Genomic DNA, 27,649 nt, shown 5'->3' with positions numbered 1-27,649 from the left:
CGTGACCCATTTGTCATTGAACAATGTCTCTTTTAATACCCTTTCTTTTCTCTACAGTCAGTTGTTGATCAAAAACAAAACAAAAAATAAACATTTATTTCTAATCATGCATGGCACTGATGAGATAAAGCCATTTGAGTCCTCTCTTGTTAACATGCAGTCATCTACAGACACTGTTTACAGAAATACCAGATTTCCTTAAAGACACAGTACAGCTGTTTAGCAATAAATCATGTAAATTCTTGGAAGTGGTATAAATTATACAATTAAACAATAAACATAAAAAAATTATATATGAAACATAATATCTTATTTATTGATTTAATAAATTAATTTTCATTTTAAATGTAAGTTCATTTTTAAAAAGCCAAAATGTGACAAAAATATGAAAAACGAATCAAATATAATTCATATTTTCATAATAAAAAAATTTTTTATCCCCCTTTTCTCCCCAATTTGGCATGCCCATACACACTCTAATTCCTCGTGGTGGCGTAGTGACTCGCCTCGATCCAGGTGGCGGAGGTCAAATATCAGTTGCCTCCGCTTCTAAGACAGTCAGCCCACGCATCTTATCACGTGGCTTGCCGAGCGAGTTACTGCGGAGACTTAGCGTGTTTCTAGGCTCACACTATTCACCGCGACTTCCACACACAACTCACCACGTGCCCCATCAAGAGCGAGAACCACCTTATAGCGACCACATGACCCTACCCACCCTAGCAACCGGGCCAATTGGTTGCTTTGGAAGCCTGGCTGGGGTCACTCAGCATACCCTGGATATGAACTTGTGATTTCAGGGGTGGTAGTCAGCATCTTTGCTTGCTGAGCTACCCAGGCCCCCCAAAAGTGATATTATAGCTGAAAAATACCCATTTTAACCGATATTGAATTAAATCGGATCAAATGCTTGTGAATCGGAATCATATCGGGAAATCTGTATCAATACCCAGCCCTATTTTGTAGGGATGCTCCGATCAGGATGTTTACAGCCAATACAGATTACCGATTTTCTTGTCATCTGATGACAGATCCCGATCACTAAACTTTTATCAGGAGCTCTCTCACGGTTATACGTAAGCTTTCTGCTCATGGTCACTGTTAACTGAATTTTCCTGCTAGCATAGTTGTTGCCAAGTTTTTGCTGGGAGAAATACTGTAGGTTGGTCAACTGAAAATCAAAAAACAAAACAAAAATATGTCAAACTGAATAAAGACCATTTCACAGCATGCCCCAGTTTCCCATTTCCATGTCTCATGTGAAACGCCATATACTATACACAAGCTTTTCATATCCGTCATACCTCTTACACTGCTTTGTTCCTAACTGCTGAATCAAGTTTGTTAGTTTTCCCCACACACCAGTGATAACATGATGGTGATGCCGAAGTCTTAAAGGAGCCATGGGTGATCAGTTTATGCAATCAGCCAAATAGTGAGATTACCGATCCGAGTCATAGGAAGTGAATAGTGCCTGATCGATCGGCACATCCCTAGCGTTTTAGGTAGTTGCCACCGTGTTGCAATGCTTTAGCACAGTTTTTACTTAGTTTTGAGGTGGTTACTTATAGTTGTGGCCCAAGTCAACAGACCTAAATCAGTAAACAACCACCTTGCAAACACTAACACCACCCTAACAACCCTCTTACAACACCCTAGCAATCACCCACAACACCATAAAAAACATATACTGTAGTAACTCACTATAAACCACCCACAGCACCCTAGCATCGTGGTGGCGAGGTTTGTAAGGGCAAGCAGCACCGCTTAGATTTTACTCAGATGTAAAAATCTACACTCACTGAGCACTTTATTAGGAACACTATGGTCCTAATAAAGTGCCCGTCATGGTCTTCTGCTGTTGTAGCCCATCCGCCTAAAGGTTCGACGTGTTGTGTATTCTGAGATGCTATTTTGTTCACTACAATTGTACAGAGTTGTTATCTGAGTTACCGTAGCCTTTCTGTCAGCTCCAAACCAGTCTGGCCATTCTCTGTTGACCTCTCTCATCAACAAGGTGTTTCCATCTACAGAACTCCCGCTCGCTGGATGTTTTTTGTTTTGGGCACAGTTCTGAGTAAACTCTAGAGACTGTTGTGCGAGAAAATCCTAGGAGATCAGCAGTTACAGAAATAATCAAATTAGCCCGTCTGGCACCAACAATCATGCCACGGTTGAAATCACGGAGATCACATTTTTTCCCATTCTGATGGTTGATGTGAACATTAACTGAAGCTCCTGACCCGTATCTGAATTATTTTATGTATTGCACTGCTGCCACACGATTGGCTGATGAGATAGTCGCATGAATAAGTAGGTGTACAGGTGTTCCTAATAAAGTGCTCAGCGAGTCTAGTTAATAATTGATGTAATCTTCAAATTAAATAAAAACACAGATATCTTCATGTATAATCAAACAAGTGAGTGCGCTTCAATTTTGTTTGTCTAAACTCTTGCCTGATGAAGAAAGTCAACCTGATGCAGACTACTAATGGTGTAAAACACATGTAAAATTGAAGTCAGAAGTTTACATACACTTAGGCTGAAGTCATTAAAACTCATTTTTTAACCACTCCACAGATTTAATATTAGCAAACTATAGGTGTGGCAAGTTGTTTAGGACTACTTTGTGCATTACATGAGTAATTTTTCCAACAATTGTTTACAGACAGATTGTTTCACTTTTAATTGACTATATCACAATTCCAGTGGGTCAGAAGTTTACATACACTAAGATAACTGTGCCTTTAAGCAGCTGGGAAAATTCCAGAAAATGATGTCAAGCCTTTAGACAATTAGCCAATTAGCTTCTGATAGGAGGTGTGCTGAATTGGAGGTGTACCTGTGGATGTATTTTAAGGCCTACCTTCAAACTCAGTGCCTCTTTGCTTGACATCATGGGAAAACCAAAAGAAATCAGCCAAGACCTCAGAAAAACAATTGTGGACCTCCAAGTCTGGTTCATCCTTGGAAGCAATTTCCAAATGCCTGAAGGTATCACGTTCATCTGTACAAACAATAGTATGCAAGTATAAACACCATGGGACCATGCAGCCATCATACCGCTCAGGAAGGAGATGCATTCTGTCTCCTAGAGATGAACGTAGTTTGGTGTGAAAAGTGCAAATCAATCCCAGAACAACAGCAAAGGACCTTGTGAAGATGCTTGGTCTTCCAAATGGACAATGACCCCAAGCATACCTCCAAAGTTGTGGCAAAATGGCTTAAAGACAACAAAGTCAAGGATTGAAGTGGCCATCACAAAACCCTGACCTCAATCCAATTTGTGGGCAAAACTGAAAAAGCGTGTGCGAGCATGGAGGCCTACAAACCTGACTCAGTTACACCAGTTCTGTCGGGAGGAATGGGCCAAAATTCCAGCAACTTATTGTGAGAAGCTTGTGGAAGGCTACCCAAAACGTTTAAAGGTAATGCTACCAAATACTAACAAAGTGTATGTATACATCTGACCCACTGGGAATTTGATGAAAGAAATAAAAGCTGAAATTAATCACTCTCTCTAATATTACTCTGACATTTCTCATTCTTTTTTTTTTTCTTTTTTTTTTTTCTCCCCAATTTGGAATGCCCAATTCATTTCACATTCTTAAAATAAAGTGATCCTAACTGACCTAAGACAGGGAATGTTTTCTACGATTAAATGTCAGGAATTGTGAAAAAAACTGTTTAAATGTATTTGGTTATGGTGTATGTAAATTTCTGACTTCAACTATAGTTGTGCATGTCGTTCCAAACCCGCAATACTTATTTTTCCGTTGGAACACAAAGGGATTTGTTAGGCATGGTGGCACTGTTGCCTCACAGCAAGAAGGTCCCAGGTTCGAGTCCCGGTTCAACTGGGCCTTTCTGTGTTAAGTTTGCATGTTCTCCCCGTGTTCGCGAAGGTTTCCTCCGGATGCTCCAGTTTCCCCCACAGTCCAAAATAGGGCTGCAACTAACGATTATTTTGATAATCGACTAATCTAACGATTATTAGAACGATTATTCGACTATTCGGGCGATTATTGCAACGATTAATCATTAGGTCTAAACTGACTATTCAGCTTGTTCCCTGACTTAAAAGGTTGTATTAAACGTGCTTGCTAACAATAAAGAGGACAAAATCATCTTTTAAAAATACCTCTAAATGACATTCACTGAATTAAAGGAAAAATACTTTTTATTATGTTTAATTCAGTAAAAATTTCACTACAAAAAAAATCCTATTGTTATCAAGTGTATTTGTCTTTTTTTCCATTTAAAATTGTCTACAAATCCTTAAAACAAGATACATGTTACTTCTCATGTAAATGTAAGCTATTTAGACTTGCTTTGTGAATGTATCTTAAATATAAGTGTATTTTTTCACGTTTATACTTCTGCAAGTGCAGTAGAGACAAAATACACTTCTATTCAAGATCTATTCTCTAAAAGCAAGTCTAAATATCTTATATGATGCTTCTCAGGTGAATGCATCTTTTTTTAAGGATTTTCAGATATTTTAAAATATTTGTATTTTTAATATTATATTCAACATTCTCAGATAAAAAAATAAAATAAATTATTCTGCAGTATAGCTGCTAAAGTAAATGTACGTTGTTTTAAAGGAGTTTTAGATATTTATATTGGAAAACAAGCCGAAACAAAACAAATAAAAAAATTATTTTGTTGCAGTGTATAATGGGGCAAAGACTACCCTCTCTCACCTTTCTGTTCACTTCAATCCATCTTTAACAAAAAAACAAACTCTCTCTTATTAATAAAGCTGCGTTTTGGCAATTTTCTTCACGATAAGAAATGCAAAGTGACATATATTATGATTCAATAAGTTGCCATCGTGTTATAATCTAGCTGCATTAAGCGCACGCACTCGAGTGATGAGCGTCCCCTCAACAGAGTGTACCTCAGCCGGGTGCAGTTTCAATCTCTCCCCTTAGATCGGGACACTTTGCGCAACTCATAGAAGGGGCGCTGACCGCACAGAGAAATGCCAGTTTCCTTATTATTTTAACTTTAATAAAGCTATAACGCATTAAATAGAACTGCATTAAAGATGTAACGCCGGGGTGTTTCCTTTAAAGACGCTCGACACGCAAGTTTTGCTTAAGCTGAGCGTCAGCTCCGGCTCTGCTTATTCCACAACAAGAGTGCTTCTGTATTGACTTATTTTGTATTTTTGCATTATAATTCCCTCATACTTTGCGATCTACATCGCATGAAGCTGTTTGGAAAGTTTACAGTGCGTCTGGACTGTGAGAGGAGTTTTCTTCCTCTCCTCAGTCAGGCGCGAGCTGCAGTGCTGCTCTTGTGTGCAATCATTAGAATTTCATATGATCTTATGTTACGTTAAGATCAAACGACTATTCGACAATGAAAATTATTGTTTTCTAATCGTTTCAGCCCTAGTCCACAAAAGACATTCAGGTTAAGTTAATTGGAGACCCTAAATTGCCTGTAGGTGTGAGTGAGAGTGTGAATGTGTATGTCTGTGTGTGTTGCCCTGTGATGGACTGGCCACCTGTCCAGGGTGTTTCCCTGCCTTCGGCCTGAGACAGCTGGGATAGGCTCCAGCCCTAACCGTGACCCTGCATAGGACAAGAAGCTTTAGAAGGTGGATAGATGGACTGCAGGATGTCATTCTGTCTTACATCTCCTTTTGTGTTCCACGGAAGAAAGTCAAACATGTTTGGAATTACATGAAGGAGATTAAATGATTCAGAATTTTCATTTGTAGGTGAACAATCCCTTTATAACAACTTAAAATACACAAAGCAATGAGATCAAAACAGAATGGGGCAGAAATGGAAGTCTCTGTTTACAACATATTCCTAGAGATTTTGAGGTTTCCACTTCAACCAAATTGCCAAAACATCACTAAAATAACCAAAACAACCATTCCTCTTTTGAGAAAGACAGAGTAAACTTGGTAAACCAAGTATGTTATTTAATGGTAGAGAATCAAGTAACTGCATAATGGATAACTTTTAAACCAAAGACGTTATTCAAACAACAGGTTTCTTTAAGCTTAACTGTGTCATTTCTGCATCGCTAGCATCAGCAAATGGAATTGCAAAAATAATAACTGTTTACAAAACAATTTTCCAAAACATTCCCACCGTCTGCCAGACGCTCCTGCCTCAAACTCAAACTACTGGTTGGGACAATGTTGCCATGTCAGGCTGATCGGGCTGCTCAAACAAACATAAGTGTTTTGATTGTGGCTCTATGGCACTATGTTTACAATTTTCAGGGGATTCAACCTCTTAATGGTTTGTCTCTGCATTTTGAGCAGGGATAGGAAAAAGTATTTTAACATCAATAAAATTACATACTTTACCTTTAAACAAGATGGAACCAATGAAATTCCAGTCTTTTTTCCACTGATGCACAGATTTATACTGCACAACTTCAGAACAATGGAATCAAAAGCATAAATGTGCCTCCTTCAAAATCTGCTTGCCTTTGGTTTTACTTCTGAGGACATGTGGTGTGTACACAGTAAATTGCTAGACACACTGGCTTGACTGCATGTTTCTATGTTTAATGGGCAGCAAGTCTCTTCGAAACTAGATTCAAAGAACTAGTGACTACATTTAATCTCAAGAGACTGGGAGTGTCCACCACAATGAAGATGAAAAAGAACCATGAAAAGAAAGCAAAGTACCTTCCAAATCCCATGAGGTCTGCAGTTATTTGTTTCTGCTTTACAGATAGATCAGGTCTTGGCCTTTATGTGCCAGTCAGGTAATGTCAATGAACCTTTCAGTCATTCTGAACTTTTGGCACAGCTGATGAAGGAAACACAGGCCACTGAACTCAACTACACCACGCACCATGAGGTTACAACTGCTGATTTGCTTTTAAGGGATTCAGATGTTGCTCTTTCATCACTCACAAGACCTAATGGAGTTCTCAGCTGGTTCATGGTTCATTTAAATACCAATCTTGTCTCAAATGAATCTGCTAAAACATGTTAGGAGGAGAAATGAAAACAGACTGTAAATGAGTCAATGTTCGACCATGGAAGAATTTGATGAGAAATGTTTGAGTTCATATAGAACTCTGACTTTTGCTTTTGCTATATTGGTAAATCTGAGCACAGGTTGAGACAATTGTTTTCTCTTACAAAAGTTTGCTTCAAGTAAATTGATCTTGTTTTAAGGATGTTTAGATAGTTTACAGGAAAACAAGACAAAAAATACTAAGAAAATGATGTTGCGCTGAAACTCTAAAGGAGACGTGAGATTACTGGGGTCTTTTTCTCAGGAGACAAATCTGAGAAGCAGGAAACTTAAAAGTCTCTTTTTGCTCGACATTTAATGTTGTTACTGTCCAGGAAACACAAGTTCCAGACTGATCTCACAGTGAAATCAGGAGCAGTAGGCTGATTTTCTATAGCTAAAATCGGCGTGTGATAAACGAAATTCAAAAAACTACCCCTAGTGTCCAAAGTGGTAAGTGTTGTATGGTGTATGGGCACAAATGAGCTCCATTTTCCAGGTGAAATGTCCACAGAGAGGCACCAAAAGCAAGTTGAGAAGCATGTTGTTTTTCAGCTTTTCAGGCTGTAGGAAAACAGTGAAGAGGAATACATATTTTATAAACTATACCCCCAATCCAAACCCCAAACCTAAACCTAACCATCAGTGGAGTACAAATGTAATGTTAGAGGGGGAAATGCAACTTCCGAATCGTGCTCGTCTGATTATGTAAACGCAATTACCAGGGTCTTCCACGCTGCTGACGCAATGCGCTTCCAGGTGCGCAACAAGGGAAGGTAAACACACTGGAGCAGATGCAAAAATGTCTGATGGGAGATGGTGATTGTCAGTGAATCAGCATATGTGGCCATTCCTAGGATACTGGAACTCTTTGAAACAACATGTCGACTTCCCGTGTGATCATGTTGCAAGTTCACACCTTGATGCTCTCTGCTATTCCTCGCAGTAACCCAAAGATCTGTCTGCCTCCACCCTTGAATGTCTCGGCTCAGCAGTCTGGGTGGAGAACACAGTTCCTCTGACTGGCAGCAACAACAGCTCCAGCTGAGAGGAGTCAGAGCAGCTGCAGACAGCAGATGGCCCCAACATATGACCCAGCTCCCACCATTTCATCATCTCCACCCGAACCAAATGCAAGCATCACATTCACTCTTTACAGACTGGAAATAAGACGTTAAAAAGGCTGGAGGGTACTGTAGAGTTACAGAAGGTGACAAGTTACTTCGAGAACCTGAGCACAGCATTTGATGGGCCAATTCTGCTGATCCAGAGCCATGTGCATCTGGGCACTGTAATATTCCCTTTGGATGCAGATATCATAATGCAGTTTATTCGTTTGCATTAAAAGTGGTCAAAAATGGCCGTCATTTATGCCTGAGGTTATATTCATATTCATCCTTTTAGTCAAATGTTTCGGTGAACTGCAAATTTGCCACAAATAATTTCAGTATGGGGTCATTGATACACAACATCAGACACAGTCTAACAAATGGAACAAAATGCAGGTGTCATGAGATGCGTTTTTTTAAAGTTGACTTTTAAGTTGACACAGTGTCGTAAAAACACCGCTCATGGCGAGGCACTGAAAAAGCAGTGAGACAGTGAGGTTCATAACTATAAAAGATATCTATCTAGCACGTTTACATTGAGAAACAATTATAAAAAGCAGTGTAGACGGACTAATAATACATGTCTTGTGTGAACGGCCCGCAAGGGAGGATATATATGTGGCCAAGCCGTCTACTAAGTATGTTTTCCTCTTGGAAGATGTAACTTTTGGAGAGTTTGCTAATCTGCAATATGTTGCTAAAATGTTGAACGTTAGAATGACATCCAGTAGATATTTTTACTAGAGGTCGACCGATATATCGGTTTTGCCGATTAATCGGCACCGATAACAGATTTCTGGAACTTTCGGTTAGTGGCAAAAATCTACACCGATAGTTTTTCCCTGTTGCGTCCGGTGCTGGAGCAGCTGGGAAGGGTCCGCTGTCGTTATACAGTATGAGAGCGGCTTCTAGAGGCAAAATAAAAACTATCGCTTCACTGATGCCTTGTGATGTTTGCTTTGACATGTGAGACTACACTCTGCATGGAGCGGAACACTTCAGATGTGGATTTAAAACATCAACAACATAAAGGTATGTATACAGTACACTACAGTACACGTTGTCATTATTATAAAGTAATTAATTTGTTGACTAGATGCTGCATTAGTAGAGAACAGTAGTATGTTTGCCGACAAAGCTGAGAAGACGCTAAAATTAAAGCTAACCTCAAGTTGTTAGAACGATGTGACAAAAATACATGCAAGTCCTACTTAAATGTTTAAATGTCATGATTTTTACCATCTATTACCATCTATTTGCATTAGTTTATGCGAAGATTAGGTCACGTTTTTGCATTCGTTAGCCAGCTAAGTTGCATATTTAAAGCTAGTGACTTGAGAAAGCAAATTAATATCTTCATGCAGTCGAGAGAAATGTATAAAAAAATCAGAAATGCATCTGATTTTAATTAAAACATTTTATGTAATTAAACTGGGGGGGGGGTTGATTTCAAACTTTGAACTTTATTTTTTATTTATTTTAACTAAAACTTAAAATGAAACTGGAAAAAAATTAAGTGCAATTAAAATGTGTGTTGTTCAACTTTTTGAAAAAATGGCTTCAGCCTACTTCATCTGTGCATTCTCTACCGGTCAGCATGGGCGGCTCCAGGGCTGGGCTACCGGAGCTTAAGCCACGAATGTTTTCCGTAAAGCCCTGAATGTTTTGATCATCTTTTTGTAGTGACGTCATAAGTACCAGTGCTTGGGTATCAAGTTGATATGAAAGCATATTAAATTGTATTATTTTAACATTACATTTTAAAGTTAAGGTAATATACTGTGGATAAATGAATGATTCCTGTCTTTCTACGGTATTAATAACACCAAATACAGACTCAATTCAGTACCCATGAGGTGTCTTGTCAGCAGCTGCTTTCCAGCTTTCATGTGGCCTTTGTGTACTCATGCAAGAAGAGAGCTTGCGGTATGTGATTGCAGCTATATGTCTTGGAAACTGTTGAGTTGGTCCATCCAGATGCATTAAGTATCAAATATTTAGATATATAACCCTGAAAACAAGGAGTAATATATACAGATGTATTCGAGGAATTTCTAACTTTAAAGTCAAGAGCCAGAACATTTGCATGTTTAGCAAAATTCTTTATTAAGACACAATGCAATAAACATAGCAAACATAAGGCGATCTAGATATTATTTTTCATCTTTAGTGCCAATTTAGCCCATTTACAACTTGCTTTCTTATAAATTAACTTAAGCACCCGACAAATCATTGAAAAAGGTATACAGCCATACAGAATGTGTCAAACTACGGAAAGTCGAAAGGGACAAAATAGTGTTTTTTTAAAATTGCGTTTTAGAGTATAGGTGTTAAAAGCATGCAATTTCTGATCTTCGAGCATATCTGAGGCAAAAGTTAGTGAGACTTTTTAAGTTTACTATATAAATGACTCATCATAGATGTATTCAGGTTTTTATTATAAAGTGTTTTATATTCTGATATTTCAAAGGATGGCCCCATATCCACAGAGGTCTGGGCTAAGCCCCGAATGTCCACTGACCCTAGTACCGCCCCTGCCGGTTGGATATTTCGTTGTCCGGAAAAATACATCAAGTGTGTGAATAAATTTGTTTTGTTCCCTCCTTCATGATATATATATATCGCAATATCCAATTACACCGCCAACCCCCGGGTTGAGGGATCGGTGAATATTCTTGCTTTAGTGATTTTGCAATGAAAATGTAATTAATTTATTTAAAAAATGAAAAACTTAAATCAATTACATTTCTAAATTCAAACTGCACTCCAAACGAAACGAAAAAGCAATTAAGATAATGATGTGATCAAAAAAATAATATATAAGTAACCACCTTTCCATTTACCATCAGACTAGTATCCGTCTAAACAAGCAGGCGGAAAATTACTTACACAAATGAAGACATAAAACAATTATAAATGTAAAATAATAATAATAATAATTATATGATGATAATAGTAATCAATGAAATATAAATCATGGTTCAAGGTGAACGTGTTTTTATATTATTTTATGTTTTAATCACAGATGTAGGCTATAGGCTGCAGAGTTGCGTTCACAGTGAACTGCTCTGTGGAAATAAAGTGAACTGAACTCAAAGCACCTCCTGAGCTGAGATGTCTGAGGTCATTTGCAGCACTCATACACAATACTGTTCTTGCACAAAAAAAATTCAGAAGACAGAAACAAAGAAAGAGTGAGAACCTTTTACATGCGCGTGTTCCACGAGACTGCACGCCTCCATACAAACAGCATGTCATACATGTGCATAGACAGCTTTTCTGTCATCTGTTCTTAATAATATAATAAAGTGTGTTTCTTCAAGCGTGTGTCTGTGTGTCTACGGGCAAATTATTTGTAATATTAATTTGATAATAATAATAGCCTAATAATAGTAATAATAATTTAATACATTAATGGGAAAACGAGCCAAATATCGTCTTGACATCGTCAAAGGCATCAGCTATTGGCAATCACTCTGACCATCATCGATCCCCGAGATCATCGTCTATCGGCATAAACCCTAAGGCACAGCGCAACAAATACAGTTTAACAGAAAGCAGGTGTCTTAATATGCTTTTAAAGTTCTTTCTAAAGGAGAAATATGTAATATATATACTGCACTAAAGCATAAAATTATCATAATAAGTTATCAGAGATTTAGGAAACATGCTAATTTGAAATATTGGCTTCTCCGAAAACAATGCTACAGCCAGTATATTCCACTTTGAAATGTCCATTCTAGGCCAGAATTTCTGTTTGTGTTTTGGCCTGTGTGATCCCACCCACTGCCCATTTCCATTTAGTATTTCGACACCCCGGGTTGCCAGATTTGAAACAAGTTAGCGGGCAAACACAGCAAGGTGCAGCCATGGAAGCCAGCAATACATCTGTCTAACATTGACAACAGTCCACATGAGCTGGTTTATAATTTGCAAACAATAAAAACATTGCAAATGTATACATTAGCTGATCAACTTACAGTGTAAGGCTCGTTGCTTGCCATTGTCAGTTTGCTCGTTCCTGTTGCGTGTCCTCAACCACGGCAACTCATGTGAGCTTCACTGTCACCCTCAGAAGGACTTCTAAGCTGTTGTGGGTTTAGGAGCTACTTTTAGCATTAAACTTATTCATGAATTACTCTTAGATGAAAATTTTAGGAGTCCTAAAATTAGGAGTGACACCCCTATTTGCTTCTAAATTTCCATGTTAGAAGCTACTTTTAGCCTTATGATTTTATGTGAATACAGGCCAAGAATAACAAAATATTCTACATCCATTTACTTTCCAGATTATTATCCACCAGAGCAAGGAGTGCTTTTTTCCAACATACTTGTAAAACAAACAACCACAAATGCACCATGTTAAAAACACCCCCGACTGATTTCACTGTATACATAATCACAAGACTTTTGTTAACCCTACGGGCGATATGTGGCTCATTTATCTCACATCCAAAGACCTTTCTATACATGAAAGTCTTTTTTTTCTCCCAATTTCGAATGCCCAGTTCTCAATGTGCTGTTAGGTCCTCGTGGTGGCGTAGTGATTCGCCTCAATCCAGGAGGCAGAGGACGAATCCCAGCTGCCTCAGCGTCTGAGACCGTTGACGCGCACATCTTATCACGTGGTTTGTTGAGCGCGTTGCCACGAAGATATAGCGCATGTGGAGACTTCAAGCCATCCACGCCCAACTCACCATGTGCCCCACCATGAACAAACCACATTATAGCGACCATGAGGATGTTACCCCATGTGACTCTACCGTCCCTCTACTCCAGGGGTGGTAGCCAGCAACTTTTACCACTGAGCTACCCAGGCCCCCAACATGAAAGTCTTTTAAGTCAGGTACCTGTACATCTGGACAACATATGCAGCTACACAGGGCTGAGAGTGTGCAACATCAAACTACCAACTGGCAGCATGTTATAGCGATACCACAACACTGGAGACATCTTCAACAACAACAGCCCTGCAGTCTGATCCACACTGATTCAGAGCCAAGCATCATATTAAACAAACATTCAATATAACAACACAAGGATAATGGCCTTCAAAGAGTCGATTTAGGCAATTGTGGTAAATTGTTGAGAGCATTCAACTGCTGTGGTACTCAAAGACCACACAGGGATTCACAAATCGTTCTGAAACATCAATAGTCTAATTCAGGGTTTCATAACAGTGGTTCAGAATGTAGAAGCTGCTTGAAATCAGATGGTGTGGGGGGGGGGGGGTTTTTTATGGGCTTCTGATGCCTGAAGGAAATGTATGACTTTCTTTTAAGCCTTTGAAGTCACTTCTGAACATCTGAGTGATTAATCAAAGCAGGTAGAAAAGAGAATGTTTAAGACAACAACTACTATAGCAACAAGTAGCTTTAAAAGGAAACATAACAATAACTGTAAAAGTTAAGTGTTTCAAAAATTAAATAAAACATATCTGAAGAAAATGTGAGTGATGCTAGCTCGTGCTAAACTCACCGCCACATGCTAGGGTGTTGTGGGTGCTTGCTATGCCGTTGATATGCGGTTGCTAATGTGTTCTGAGTGTTTTTAGGACATTGCTATGTGGTTGCTAGGTAGTTACTTATTGGCCCAAGTCTCTATGATATGCTGGTCCCTAAATATGGCTCGAGTTCTTCCTTCAAAGTAGGTCTACACCATTTTTTGCTTGTTTTATTCAACATGATCAGATGGGAAATCAATTTGTTGGTTCCAAAAGTTCATGTGCCCCGAAATCAACAGTGCAAAAAAAATTTTTAAGACAAGTATTTTTGTCTTGTTTTCCAGTAAAAATATCTAAACATTCTTAAAACATGACTTATTTACTTGACAAGCAAACTGGCATACGATTTTAAGTCTTATTTTGAGATAAATCTAATCAAATTTAGTGAGATTTATGCTTAAAACAAGAAAAATCTGTTTGCAATGGGGTAAGAAAAATCAACTTAATTCAAAAGAAAAACAAGTTGTTTTTTTTTTTTTTTTTTTTGCTTACCCCATTGGCAGGTTTTTTTTTTTTAAGTCTAAAGTTCACTAAATTTTGTCAGATTTATCTTAAAACAAGACTTAATATCTTATCCCATTTTGCTTGACAAGTAAATAAATAGTTGAAATAATTTTGCAGGAAAACAAGTAAAAAATACTTGTCTTGAAAATCGTTTTTTTTCCAGTGAACCCCATTCAGCTGAATTACTAAAAGCGCAATCCCCCATCAGGAATTTTTGCATCCACTGAAGTTTGAATACATTTCCCTCTAGCGCGTTATGCAAGCAACCTTGAAGACACAGTTTCTAGTCCTGAGAAAACCAGGAAGTAACATAGGTTGCATTTTCGCTCTAAAATAACATTTTTACTCCACTGATGGTTAGAGAGTTGGGGATTGGGTTAGGGGATACAGTTAATAAAATATGGATTTTTGTTAACTGTATTATATAATTTGTAATGACAAAAACAACTCGCTTTTGGCGCAACTCTGTGGACAAATTGACACGTAAGTGCCCATACATTCAACAACACTTCCAGCTTTGGCCACTAAGGCAGTGATTTGAATTTCGGTAGGCACAGACCAATTTCAGCAACAACACTTTCGACCTATTGTTGCAGAATTCAGTGTGATCAGTCTGTTTTTTTGTCTGCCAGGCATTAGTCTGATCACCACACAATCTGAGGTATCATTCATGTCTGTAGCACAAACAGTGTGGAACGCCAAAGTTTAATACTTATGTTTTTTTTTTTTTTTCTAAGTATGAGCAATAGTCCACCTAAAGTTTCGACATGTTTTATATTCTGCTCATTACATTTGTACAGAGTGGTTATCTGAGTTACCGTAGTCTTTCTGTCAGCTTGAACCAGTCTAGCCATTCTCCATTGACCTCTCTCATCAACAAGGGTGTTTCCATCTACAGAACTGCCGCTCACTGGATGTTTTTTTGTTTTTTGGCACAATTCTGAGTAAAATCTAGAGACTGTTGTGCTTGAAAATCCCAGTAGATCAGCAGTTACAGAAATACTCAAACCAGCCCACCTGGCACCAACATTCATGCCATGGTCGAAATCACTGAGATCGCATTTTTTCCCCATTCTGATGGTTGATTTTATGCACTGCACTGCTGCTGCACAATTGGCTGATTAGATAATCACATGAATAAGTAGGAGTATTGGTGTTCCTTATAAAGTGCTCAGTGAGTGTTTATTGAAAAGATTTTGGGATGCTTTAAAGAAAATGACAGAGACATTTGAGAAGAGTAGAATATATCCAGAAGGAGAGAAATGAAAGGGCATTGAACAAATGGGATAATTAGGAGGCAGGCGTTAACCTCAAAGAGATGCACACAAGCTTTAAAGAGAGTGGGCTCATTTAAACAGCACCAAGCAGCTGGAATCATACGGATGCAAATTTGAATCTGATTTAAATATTTAAAGCCAGCGGGAAGGATTTTGTATGTTTGTGTGTGTATGTGTGTGTAGAAAAAAACAGAATTCTCTGCAAACTGTGTCACAGAGGACCGAATACAGAATAGACAGTGCTAAAAGCGAGTTAATTGTTCTTCCAAACAGATGAGGTTTTTAAATTTAATGCTCTATCAAGTTTTAAATGTATAAAACTAACCTCCCTACCCTAAATCTTAAACCTAACCGATAGTTTCATAAAAAGTAAATGTGAAAAAAAAAAAAACACAAAAGCAACTACGCTTTTTTTTTTTTTGTCGACTTGTGTGCTCTTCATGACTCATACCCTGGTCCTTTGCTGTGCAAGTGCAACGCTCTATCAGTTGAGCTACCATTCAATTTGATCACGGTTGAACAAGCTTGTAAATCGGGTTTATGTAATGCAAACTTTAAGCCTTACAAGTCATACACTATAGTAAAAGTGTTTAGATTACATTGTATAGCACTGTGTGAGGAACAGGGTGGAAATTAAGTGTTTATTAACTTATAATCTGCCATTCACCTGTGGTTTGTGTAGAAGTCAATAAAATTAATTGTTGTTGTAGCACCTCTAGTGTTCATTTCACCAGGAAACTGTCGCGACATGTACAACGAGCCACGTAAAAATTGTTTTTGCAAAAATGTAGGTTATTAACGTGATCTGTACAATCAGATTGTGAATAATCTTTTGGTTTGTGTGTCCATCAAATACATCTCCAAATAAGAACATAATCAAATAAGATGAAGTACCATTCATTTTAACTGTTATTATTTCATGCATATATAACATCTAAAAATTTTTTGTTGAATGTTCTGCCAAAAATAACTATATTGTGGTACAGTATGTACTGAAACTGTGACATAAAATTACTCATACTGTGACAAAAGATTTTAGTCATACTGCTCACCCTGATTCACACTCATTTTCTTCACGATAAGCCTGTTATCCTCTTTATTTGGCCATGAAAACATTCTGACTGTGAATCATAGAGCCGGTTGGTTAATTGTGCACATTGTGATCTTTCTGGTTTGAGCTGGACTACGGCCGTCAGCACTTTTGTTAAGCGCCGTACATACAGTACGCTACTCCACCCGCCAAACACAAAACTACAGAGAAATTATCATTTAACTGTGATGTTGAATAGGTGCAAAGGTGAAAACGGCCCTGTCCAGCAGTGCTGTTGACAGTTATACTGCAGTATATGACTGAACAGTCAACAATGTTAAATTACAGTAATCTAAAGAGGAAGTATATGCTGGGCCAGACAATGACCTCAAGATTATAAGGACGGTCTGACAAGCAAATTTTGGTTTTGGTCAAAATTCAGATCATGTGATGTCTTTTTATCTGCATCTCAATCATGCATAAGACATCATTATATTTTCACAATTTTGTCACACACTCAAATTTATTTTTGCAGCTTGTTCAATTTACTTAATATGAACTAAAGCAACACAGTTCTAGAACATTTTGTCACTACTTGATTTCATTGCGCTCTAATTAAATTTATGAAATGAAAGTTTACTTAACCCATTTGAGTAGGGACTACGTGAATTACTTTTTTTGTGGTGTTAAAGTAGCATTGATGAAACTGGGCAGGGGATTTCAATTTCCCAGCATGCTTTGCATGGGACTCAAGAGGGAGAGTAAATGTTAAAATTAAATGTAATTTTATGCATTTTTGTACAATATGAATATAAAGGGGGATACTTGTTAGTGTTTAATGTTTCATTATGTTGGAATTTTTGGGGGTTACCATTATGGAGAAGAGTGGAGCTTGAGCTAACAAAGAGGACAGGTAGATATTGCACAAGAAATTAATTGCTTGCTTTGTTGAGCACATGCTGTGCTAACCAAAGCATAGTTACTAAGCTACACTCTGTAGTTCTTCTAACCAGCAGCCTGTATTTAGCATGCTAACATTAACTTTCACTAGATAGCACATATATAAATAAGAGAGATTTATTTGAATTACATTCCGGTCGAGTCTGTCTGCCACTGCTCTCCAGCTTCTTTTTTTATTTTATTTTTTTTATCCCCTTTTCTCCCCAATTTGGAATGCCCAATTCCCACTACTTAGTAGGTCCTCGTGGTGGCGTGGTTACTCACTTCAATCCGGGTGGCGGAGGACAAGTCTCAGTTGCTTCCGCTTCTGAGACAGTCAATCCGCACATCTTATCACGTGGCTCGCTGTGCATGACACCACAGAGACTCCCAGCATGTGGAGGCACATGCTATTCTCCGCGATCCACGCACAAATTACAACGCACCCATTGAGAGCGAGAACCACTAATTGCGACCATGGGGAGGTTACCCCATGTGACTCTACCCTCCCTAGCAACCGGGCCAATTTGTTTGCTTAGAAGACCTGGCTGGAGTCACTTAGCACACCCTGGATTTGAACTTCCGACTCCAGGGGTGGCAGTCAGCGTCAATACTCACTGAGCTAACCAGGCCTCCACTCCGACTTCTTTTGATGTTTTTAGATGCTTTTGTTTAGTGGTCTTTTGAAGGAGCAAACTCAGGTAATCGAGTTTTATGCTTCTCTTTTATGGATAATTTTATGGACTATTGACTTTTTTAGTTTGTTTGGAATCTATGCTACACCTTCACCAGACCAACTCGAGCCCTTCTCTCTACACTTTTATCTCCATGTCATCCTCTCGTTTGACTGGATTACCTCAAAGTAAATAAACACTGCTGTACTCAACGATGGTCTTCGCAGGGACTGTTACGTGCAGTCTTGAATGGCCTGCTTGATTGCCTGTCCATCGTCCATGTCCAGTGGGGCTGGAGCACGTGGACTTTGAATTCGGGTCGTGTTGGTGGATCATTAAGGATATTCTGCCTTCTATAGCTTTCAATAAATCTTGTACTTTTACTCTTGATAATGTCGCTCTGCTTAAGCCAAGGAGAGTTAAGGGTGTTTCACAGTCTTGGCTAAATTATGTCACCCGCGCTCTCAGACAAGTGTAGAAAAGCAGAGTGCAAGTGGAAAACAGACAAGCTTCAGATCTCTTTTGACATTTTAAAGGTGTGTAACATCAAAGAGCAGTAAAGCAAGTGGAATTGTTCCAAGTAGTTTTAAACATGCAATTCTACATCCTTTGTTAAAAAAATTTTTTGGGTCCGGCAATACACAACAATTTTAGACCAATCTCCAAACTGCTCTTTATTTCCAAGATTTTGGAGAGTTAATTATTCTCATCTCTACTCCTATCTAAATACATTTAACATTTTAGACACATTTCAGTCTGGCTTCAGACCCTTGCACAGCACCGAATCTGCATTGCTGAAGGTAACTAATTATATTTTTCTCTCCATGGATTCAGGTTCACCAGTTGTCTTAGTTTTATTAGACCTCAGTGCCACGTTTGACACTATCGACCATAATATCCTTCTCAATCATCTTGTGTATGGCTGGCATCCAAGGTATAGTCCTCCAGTGGTTTGCCTCTTATCTAAACGATAGGACGTTATATAAATTTAGGACATTTTTCTTCTACGTCAGCTCAATTATTATGTAGTGTCCCTCAAGGATCGATTTCAGGACCCTTACTATTTTCCTTGTATATGCTTCCTCTGAGCTCAATTTTTCAGAAGTACAGCATATCTTATCACTGTTCTGCTGACGATTCTCAATTTTATTTCCCAGTGTGCGTAGGCAAGAAGTGTTCATTTGAGAACACCCTAAATTGCTTCAAAGATATTAAACATTGGCTGGCACGCAATTTTTTACAATTAAATTAAAGCAAACCGAAGTTCTGATTTTAGGTTCCTCCATGTCCTCATTTATTGGCCTGGTTGCCCAGTTAGGTCCTCTGTCATCGAATGTACAAGATCATGTAAGGAGTCTTGGAGTGATTTTAGGCTCATCATTACTTTTCAATAAGCAGGTCAGTGCTATTGTCAAGGGTAGCTTTTTCCACCTGAGATCTAAAGTAAAACATTTTCTTTCCAATAAGGACCAGGAAATTGTAATCCACTCACTAATTTAATCAAGGTTAGACTACCATAACTCATTGTACATTGGTCTCCCTAAAACTACGTTATCCCGCCTACAGCTGGTTCAAAATGCGGCATCTAGGCTTTCAACAGCGTCAAGAAAGAGGGATCACATATCCCGTTTAAGTGTCTCTACACTGGCTTCCTGTGAAATTCAGGGCAGATTTTAAAATTCTGCTTTATAAGGCACTATCCAGTCTCACGCTCTAATATATTAGTGACCTTCTCCTCCCTTACTCCCCCACCAGAGTGCTCAGGTCTTCAGATCAACTTCTTTTGAGGGTTCCTCGTTGTTGCTATAGATCTAAGGGCGATCGTGCCTTTTCTGTGGTAGGTCCTAATCTCTGGAACAGTCTCCCTTTCCATGTGAGGTCAGCTTCTTCATTACCCATTTTTAAATCTTCTTTGAAAACATATTTTTATTGTGTAGCTTTTGAATAGGTCCTTGAATAGGTTGAAATAGGTAAATACATGATGCTGTACTTAAAGGTATTTATTTATTTATTTGTATTATGTTTTATATATATATATATATATAACTCTGTCATTGTTTATTTATTTGTTTGTTCTGTAAAGCACTTTGGGTCAACTTCTGTTGTTTTTAAATGTGCTCTATAAATAAAGGTTGACTTGACTTTACATTGATACTTCTAATTTTGTTGGGTTCATCCAATTCAACTAGGTTATTTCTACACAAAGTGTTTATGTTGAGAGGACAAACTAATTTAAGTCAAGAAAACTCATTTCACCCCTGTCTGCCAAACAGCTATTTTTTTAAGAGTCACAAGCACAGATTAACAGTTGGCCTTTGCCTCTAAATAATATACTGATAGATGTTACAAAATGTGTACATAGTAAGTTATATAGTATGGTAATTTATACTTGGGGAATGTCCCACATGGCATGAAAATGACATCACCTTTTAACATTCTGTTTTGTGGTGTCAGGTCATTTGCATAAACTTCCATCCTTTAAGATATGTGTTCTAATATGACATCTATATGTAATGTGATTTCATTCTTGGTATATTATGTACCGTACAATTTGGACAAACCAGATATCAAAATCTAGAAAGCAAAGTAAAATCAGCAGATGCAGGTCAGGGGCTTCAGTTAATGTTCACATCAAACATCAAAATGGGGAAAGAAATTTGATCTCAGTGATTTCGACTTTGGCATGATGATTGGTGCCAGACGGGCTGGTTTGAGTATTTCTGTAACTGCTGATCTCCTGGGATTTTCATACACAACAGTCTCTAGAGTTTACTCAGAATGATGCCAAAAACAAAAAAACATCCAGTGAGCAGAGTTCTGCAGATGGAAACGCTTTGTTGATGAGAGGAGTCAACAGATAACGGAAAGACTGGTTTGAGCTGGCAGAAAGGCTACGGTAATTCAGATAACCACTCTGTACAATCGTAGTGATCAGAATAGATTGCAACAGTCTGGTTCCAGAAGTAAAAATCCCATTAATTTATTCCACTGCTTAAATGATTTTCAATGATTACTTATAAAACTTTAAAGACAGACCTACCGTGAGCTACGAAGTTGTTCCTCGCCGGTAAATGCTTCTGTTGAAGCCATCTGTTATTTCAACTTCATTGTTTAAAAATCATGTTTGATAGCGGAATTCATGGTAAACAACTACATTACCCATGGTCCAGCAGAGAAAGATCCACCAATCAGAGAACCACGGCAAACGAAACCCACGAAACGCGCCTCAGAGCGACCACCCACTCCCATGACGCACTGTGAATTACGTAATCGAGTCGGTCTCCCTTCACCCTTAAACTACTTATATATTTGTACATTTCTGAATTTTTTGCAATAAACATAAAATATATTGTTTCTATAATTATAATCAACAACCTAAACTCAACAGTTTTATATATTCCCATCGTTTTTTATTCAATGACATCATTTGCAATGTTTAATGGGATTTTAGTTTGTGCCCTCATGAAAGACGGTAAGTACACAGTCTTGTACCTTTGTCTTTATGTCTGATTTTCAAATAATATTTTGCCTCAAAACAAAGTTTGTGATGTTGTGATACTCCTCGGAGCTTGTTGGTGTGGTTCATGGCTTACAGCTCTTTTATAAAGAACTTTATAAAAAGTCTATGGAAGAAATGAATGGGGAAAATACTTCCAGAACCCAGATGCCTGAAAAAGTGGGCATGGCACTGTTGCACTCGATAGCATCTCAGAATGCACAAAATGTCGAACCTTGAGGTGGATGGGCTACAGCAGCAAGTATTCCTAATAAAGTACTCAGTGTGTGTTTATTAATTTTTTATTTTAAATATAGCAACTGAAACTAGATGTTAAAATTTTTTGAAGAAAATGTAAGTGGTGCTTGGCAATACAAAAGTTGCAGCCATGAAGCTAGAGTGTTCTGAGTGTTTTTTAGCAGGTCACTATGTGGTTGCTAGAGCGTTCTGGTAGGTTACTTACTGGCCTAGGTCAAGAAAGCCCCCAAGTCTCTATGATATTCTTTACCCAACATATGGCTTAGATGCATCCTGTAGTGTACGTTCATAAAAAAATTTGCCAGTTGTTTTGACTTCCAGGTGAAAATCAATAAAGTCAGATCGCCAACAAAATGTTTGAAAAAAGAAAATGTGCATTATCATTGGATAAATCAACAAAATGGGTATGCTTATGGACCAATTCCAATAATCTAAGCAATGCAAAATATCAATAAAATAATAAACAAACATTATCACATATAAAGCCAAATAACAACAGCAAAAGAACTCAACAACTGGACAAAACCACCTCCTTTTGGCTTTCTTTGAGCGACTAATTTGGGCGGAACCATTTATGACGGAAACATAAAATCACGAGAGCATGTCATTAAATCCATCAGTTGATTCAGTAGTAGACATGTGGTTGCTGGATTCAGGCCCAACTGCGATGTCACTTATGTTTGTCACATTTGGTGGTGACCATGTGAGCAGCTGATTATGATAGGTATGGAACTGGAGTCCGACACTGTTGTTGTGGCATTCTGACATATACTCATAAACCCCAGCTGAGGTGGGGATCACACAGCTGTTTGTGGAACACATGGTATCTTGACACGTGCTGATGGGCTCAGAAAAAATGGCGTGGAAATGGGGCAAAACTCAATATCAACAATATTAAGTTTAACTAGATTTTCACATTTTCCAATGTAGTCTAATGACAGCTCGTAAAAATTCTTATGAGATGGCTCTATTTATTCCCATAGAGACCAACCAATCAACAAAACATAGTTTTAGGTCAATACAATACAGCTAGCCTCCTATCCAACACTTTATTTTGAAAATGAAAACGTCTGTGAACAAATCTGGTCACTCATTCCATATGTATTTATTTATGCAACACAAATGACTGATGTATGTTCCAAACACTCATTTTTTCTTTCTTCCGTGGTACAAAAGTTATTTTCCTATTAAAATAAAGGTTAGGTTTAGGTTTGGCTTTGGGTTTAAACTTAGGAAAAATCATATAACATCATAATGAGACAGAGTTGAATTTTTGAAGAAGGTGTGTACAACGGTATACTGTTTGCGAACATTCAGACACCGGCCACACCGCTGGAGGAGGCGTTTAGAGGAGCATTTAAATATGAGAAATCAAAAGACTACATGTAAAACCTTAACCACTGTGACATTAAAATTTGTTATCAATGACTTCATGCCTTATTCTATAAGTAGAATTCACGAAAGATCAGTTAAATAAGTTGCTTTAACCACTCTACGATGATTTAAAGTAATATATATGCAGTAGATAATGTGTCATTTGTTTTGTTTACATTTTGAATTCATGACCCTAATGTGTTAACACACTATACGTGACCATAAAATGCGGCGGTTACACACTGTTATTATATTTAATGATGACACCGATACTACTGCAAAGATGGGTGTATAAAAGAGTGTTAATGGGCAGAATCCAGGGAAAAGAATGATGATAAGAGAGGCATATACAAATGGCTTTCGAGTGTTGATGGCATATGAGTGAAGCAGCATAACAAACAAAAGAGTGACTGGGCATTTAAGAATATTTTATTAGATTTGATTCCTTTTGTATACTATCTAAACAAAAAACAAAAAATAGCATGACATGTTCTTGGAAAATGTCTCTACGCGAATGATTGTACAGATGTAGGTAAATTTGCACCAGCTTGCTAATAACTCTGCAAGCCGGTGTGTTCATGTTGACTGATCTTGACCGATTGAACAACATAACAAAATTAGCTGTCGACCCAAAGTAGGTGGAGCTCCATGTCACACATTCCGATGATGTGGACCAATGGCAGTACGAAGGTGATTAGCAGCCCGTACTAAGTCTTCCTGAAAGTTCATGCTGGCAAGCTTTTACAAATCACCGAAACTACCTCAAAAACTAACTCTTTTTTTTGTATTATTACGTCACACCCGTTCATTGTTTGATTTCAGATGAAGTATGACGGGATCTTTAGTCTCTATTCTAGTCTTTAGTTATGGCTCACGTACCTCCTTCAATGAAAATCGTATGACTAATCGCTTAGAAAAGTAATAGCACACCTCTACTTAAGCCGCATGATTTGAGGTACTGTATCATTCATGTCTGTAGCACAAATGGACATGAGTTATGTGTTGAAGTTAGAGGGTTTGTTCTTACTGTAAGTATGAGCAACAGTAATAGTGATGCTTGCTATTGGAAGCGTCACTAACAAATAAAAAATAAAGTGGATCTGATGTGGCATGGTGTATGTAATCCAATGTTGACAACATCGGTTATTTTCATTATCTGTTTTTAGGTTATGGGGTCAGATAAATCTTTAAGTCTTTAATCAAATTCTTCCTGAGCTCATACTACATCACTGATTCAGTTGAACAACATTTGCTTAAAGTGAGGAAGTCAACAGGAAGTTTAATAGAACATAACCTTGTTCCTCTATGTCATTGCTTTCTCTGATCATTAACCTGTTTGATTATGATGACTTAAGGCATTGGATCAGGTTTATATATATATATATATATATATATATATATATATATATATATATATATATATATATATATATATATATATATATATACACACACACTACCGGTCAAAAGTTTTGAAACACTTGACTGAAATGTTTCTCATGATCTTAAAAATCTTTTGATCTGAAGGTGTATGCTTAAATGTTTGAAATTAGTTTTGTAGACAAAAATATAATTGTGCCACCATATTAATTTATTTCATTATAAAACTAACATTTAATTAAAAAAAAAAAAATTGTAATTTATGACTTGGACCAAATAATAAAGAAAAGCAGCCAATAAGTGCCCAGCATAGATGGGAACTCCTTCAATACTGTTTAAAAAGCATCCCAGGGTGATACCTCAAGAAGTTGGTTGAGAAAATGTCAAGAGTACATGTCTGCAAATTCTAGGCAGAGGGTGACTACTTTGAAGATGATAAAATATAACACAGTTTTGATTTATTTTGGGTTTTGTTTAGTCACAACATAATTCCCATAGTTCCATTTATGTTATTCCATAGTTTTGATGACTTTACTATTATTCTAAAATGTGAAAAAATTATAATAAAGAATGAGTAAGTGTTTCAAAACTTTTGACCGGTAGTGTGTGTATATATATATATATATATATATATATATATATATATATATATATTATAAACAGGGTATTCCTTGACTCTAGAAGTTATAAGTTTGTTTGAGTGCATATATATGTGTGTGTGTTTGGAGTCAGGCTTGGAGGAGTGTGGGGGCTGGTTTCTAGGTAGCTCTCTAAACACTTAATCTCCCTCGAAGGAACAATAAACTTGTCCAAGTGACCATCCAGGCAAACATACAGTGAATTCAAACTTCTAAGGTGGATTTTTGTGTGTGCGTGTGTGTGTGTGCCTAGAGTGATACCTTATAGACATAGAAATTCTAAAGAAGTACAGTATTTATTTCATGGAGCTTTGAACATCCTACAGTAAAGCTTAAACTGAGAGTAAAGTAATACAGTTTAACATAACTGACTAGTCTGTTGGATTTGGCCCATTGTGACTTGATCTATAACAACCAATCTGTGCCATAATAGAACAAGACAATGCACCAACCATAACCCAAAACGAAAGAAAACAATACGTGATTGTGACGTCATGTCAGTGTTGCTCAATGTAAATGTCAATTTTCTTGCAAAATCAGCTTTTTGATAAGCATGTCACTTGATCAATATTCACAAAAGACTGACAGTCTAACGTTTAACAGACTATTAATTATTTTCCTTAATAAATAGGAAAGGAAGTCCACCAGTTCACCAACGTCAGGCTAACCAAACAGAGGCTTTCAGCATCAAAATCATCACCTTGAAAGCAAATGCCCACGTACTACGACTCAAAAATGGTCAGTGTGAAGTCCCATGAGGTCTTGTTAGTACTGGCTTGTGTGTCCAGCAGCTACGAAATACATCGAGTCTCCTCGCCATAACCTGTTAAGGACCGGCCACCTGATAAATTAAATAATAAAACTGTCATCATATCCTGGATTTTGGGAAGTCTAGCATCCTAAAGAAGGAGGATTCTGCACAGATGTATCCGGACCGGAGCTAATGCCCATGCAAACAGAGCACTGTCATTAAACAGTACCTTAAAAACATACTAACCCCTCTCTATGCTATAAAATGCAAGTACAGTGAGATTTGAGTGAGGAAAGCAGCAATAATAAATTCTGATGCACAATACAGTATAAGTGCTCCCTAGTCCCCTTACAAAAAGTACTTTGGTGGTACCATGGTACAGTGATAGTTTAGATGGTAGTAAACCATGGTACTCTGATTTATCATTTTACATTTATGCAACTTGAGGAACATACTTGTCCAAGAAAAGTCAACAAGGCTTCCCAGGGTAGCTACATTATGTTACTGAATGATTACCATAATCATGTACCATGATATTTACATGGTACTCAAAAGTCATTCAAAGAATACCATTGTACTACTAAGATAAATATAAAAAATAAATAAATAAATAAATAACCTTTTTGTTAGTGTCATGCATCTGAGAATATTCTAAGCAAGACATAAAATAACCTAACTGAGATTAAATTAAATACTTACCTGTAAAATAAAATGCTTAGTCCTAATGTCCTGTAAGAGTTTAAAGGGAAGTCAGTCCTTGCGGTGTAAAACACATCAGTCTGGTAGTTATCCTTATCAGAGCAGGTAAAGCAGGCAACAGCATTGCTTCATTTCACAGTGCAGCACACTACTAAGAGCCGCTGACAATAATGAAATAATCGCACTGACTAAGTTAAATCGGAAAAAGTATTGCGTTTTGTATAATAAGCGTGCGATGCACTGTTAAGCCATTCAAAGTTACTTCACGTCGCTGGCTTGCGCTCTGATCTAAAGCGGAACGAACCATATTCACACACAGGGGTGGACCGCATACGAATCCTACTATGTTGAAGGCATGGTTCATTAATATTAATTAAGTAACGTGACCGTCGTCCGTTACACCTAAGTAATTGGCTGAAAGGCGGGCGTATGTAAATTAGCGCTTGTCAGCGGACGAATCAGCGAATCTTACCGCTGTGAAGGCTGGGGTCATAAATAATTAATTAGATTACGTAACGGGACGCTTCAGGAAAATTGCCAAACAACGTCCGAATGGCAAAATTAATATTTATGAGGTAACAAAAAACCCTTCGCCGTAGTAAAAAGTCGTAAATTCATGTGCGGTGCGGAGATTTAAACTTTAGAGTTTATCTTGTTTGTTTTTCCCACGTAAATTCATCGTCAATTCTCGTCCCTGACCCACGGTAGTATTAGTGTTGAGCATGCATTAAACGTTTTTTAGTGTTAACATTGCTGCAATTTAGGCATTAAAAATAAATAAATAAATAAAAATAGATAAATAAATAAAAATAGATTAATTAATTAATTAATTAATTAAAATAGATAAATAAATAAATTAAATTAAAAAACACTGCAGTGATTTTAAATATTTGTAATAATTTTTTTTCATACTATGTTTGTATTTCTCGAATGTAGCCTAGTTATGCTTATCACAGGCTTTTTTGTCAATCAGTCATGACTTCACTAGCTCTTGAGATTTCAAAGATGTTTGAAAG

The 27,649-nt window shown here is 37.5% G+C and overlaps 1 protein-coding gene across 1 annotated transcript in view; it reads right to left on the bottom strand.

Moving 5' to 3' along the window:
• Nucleotides 1-26,903, bottom strand: part of LOC127415028 (coiled-coil domain-containing protein 120-like) — a 58,629-nt gene extending 31,726 nt beyond the window's left edge. Inside the window, exon 1 of the mRNA XM_051653493.1 lies at nucleotides 26,634-26,903. The gene's annotated coding sequence lies outside the window, so the exon portion shown is untranslated. The remainder of the gene's footprint in view (nucleotides 1-26,633) is intronic.
• Between the last annotated feature and the right edge of the window lie 746 nt (nucleotides 26,904-27,649).

The sequence above is a fragment of the Myxocyprinus asiaticus genome, chromosome 24 (genome assembly GCF_019703515.2).
Source record: "Myxocyprinus asiaticus isolate MX2 ecotype Aquarium Trade chromosome 24, UBuf_Myxa_2, whole genome shotgun sequence".
In the NCBI taxonomy this organism is placed as follows: Eukaryota; Metazoa; Chordata; class Actinopteri; order Cypriniformes; family Catostomidae; genus Myxocyprinus; species Myxocyprinus asiaticus.
Note: the sequence above shows the minus strand (reverse complement) of the source record. Positions and strands in the feature narration are given on the sequence as shown.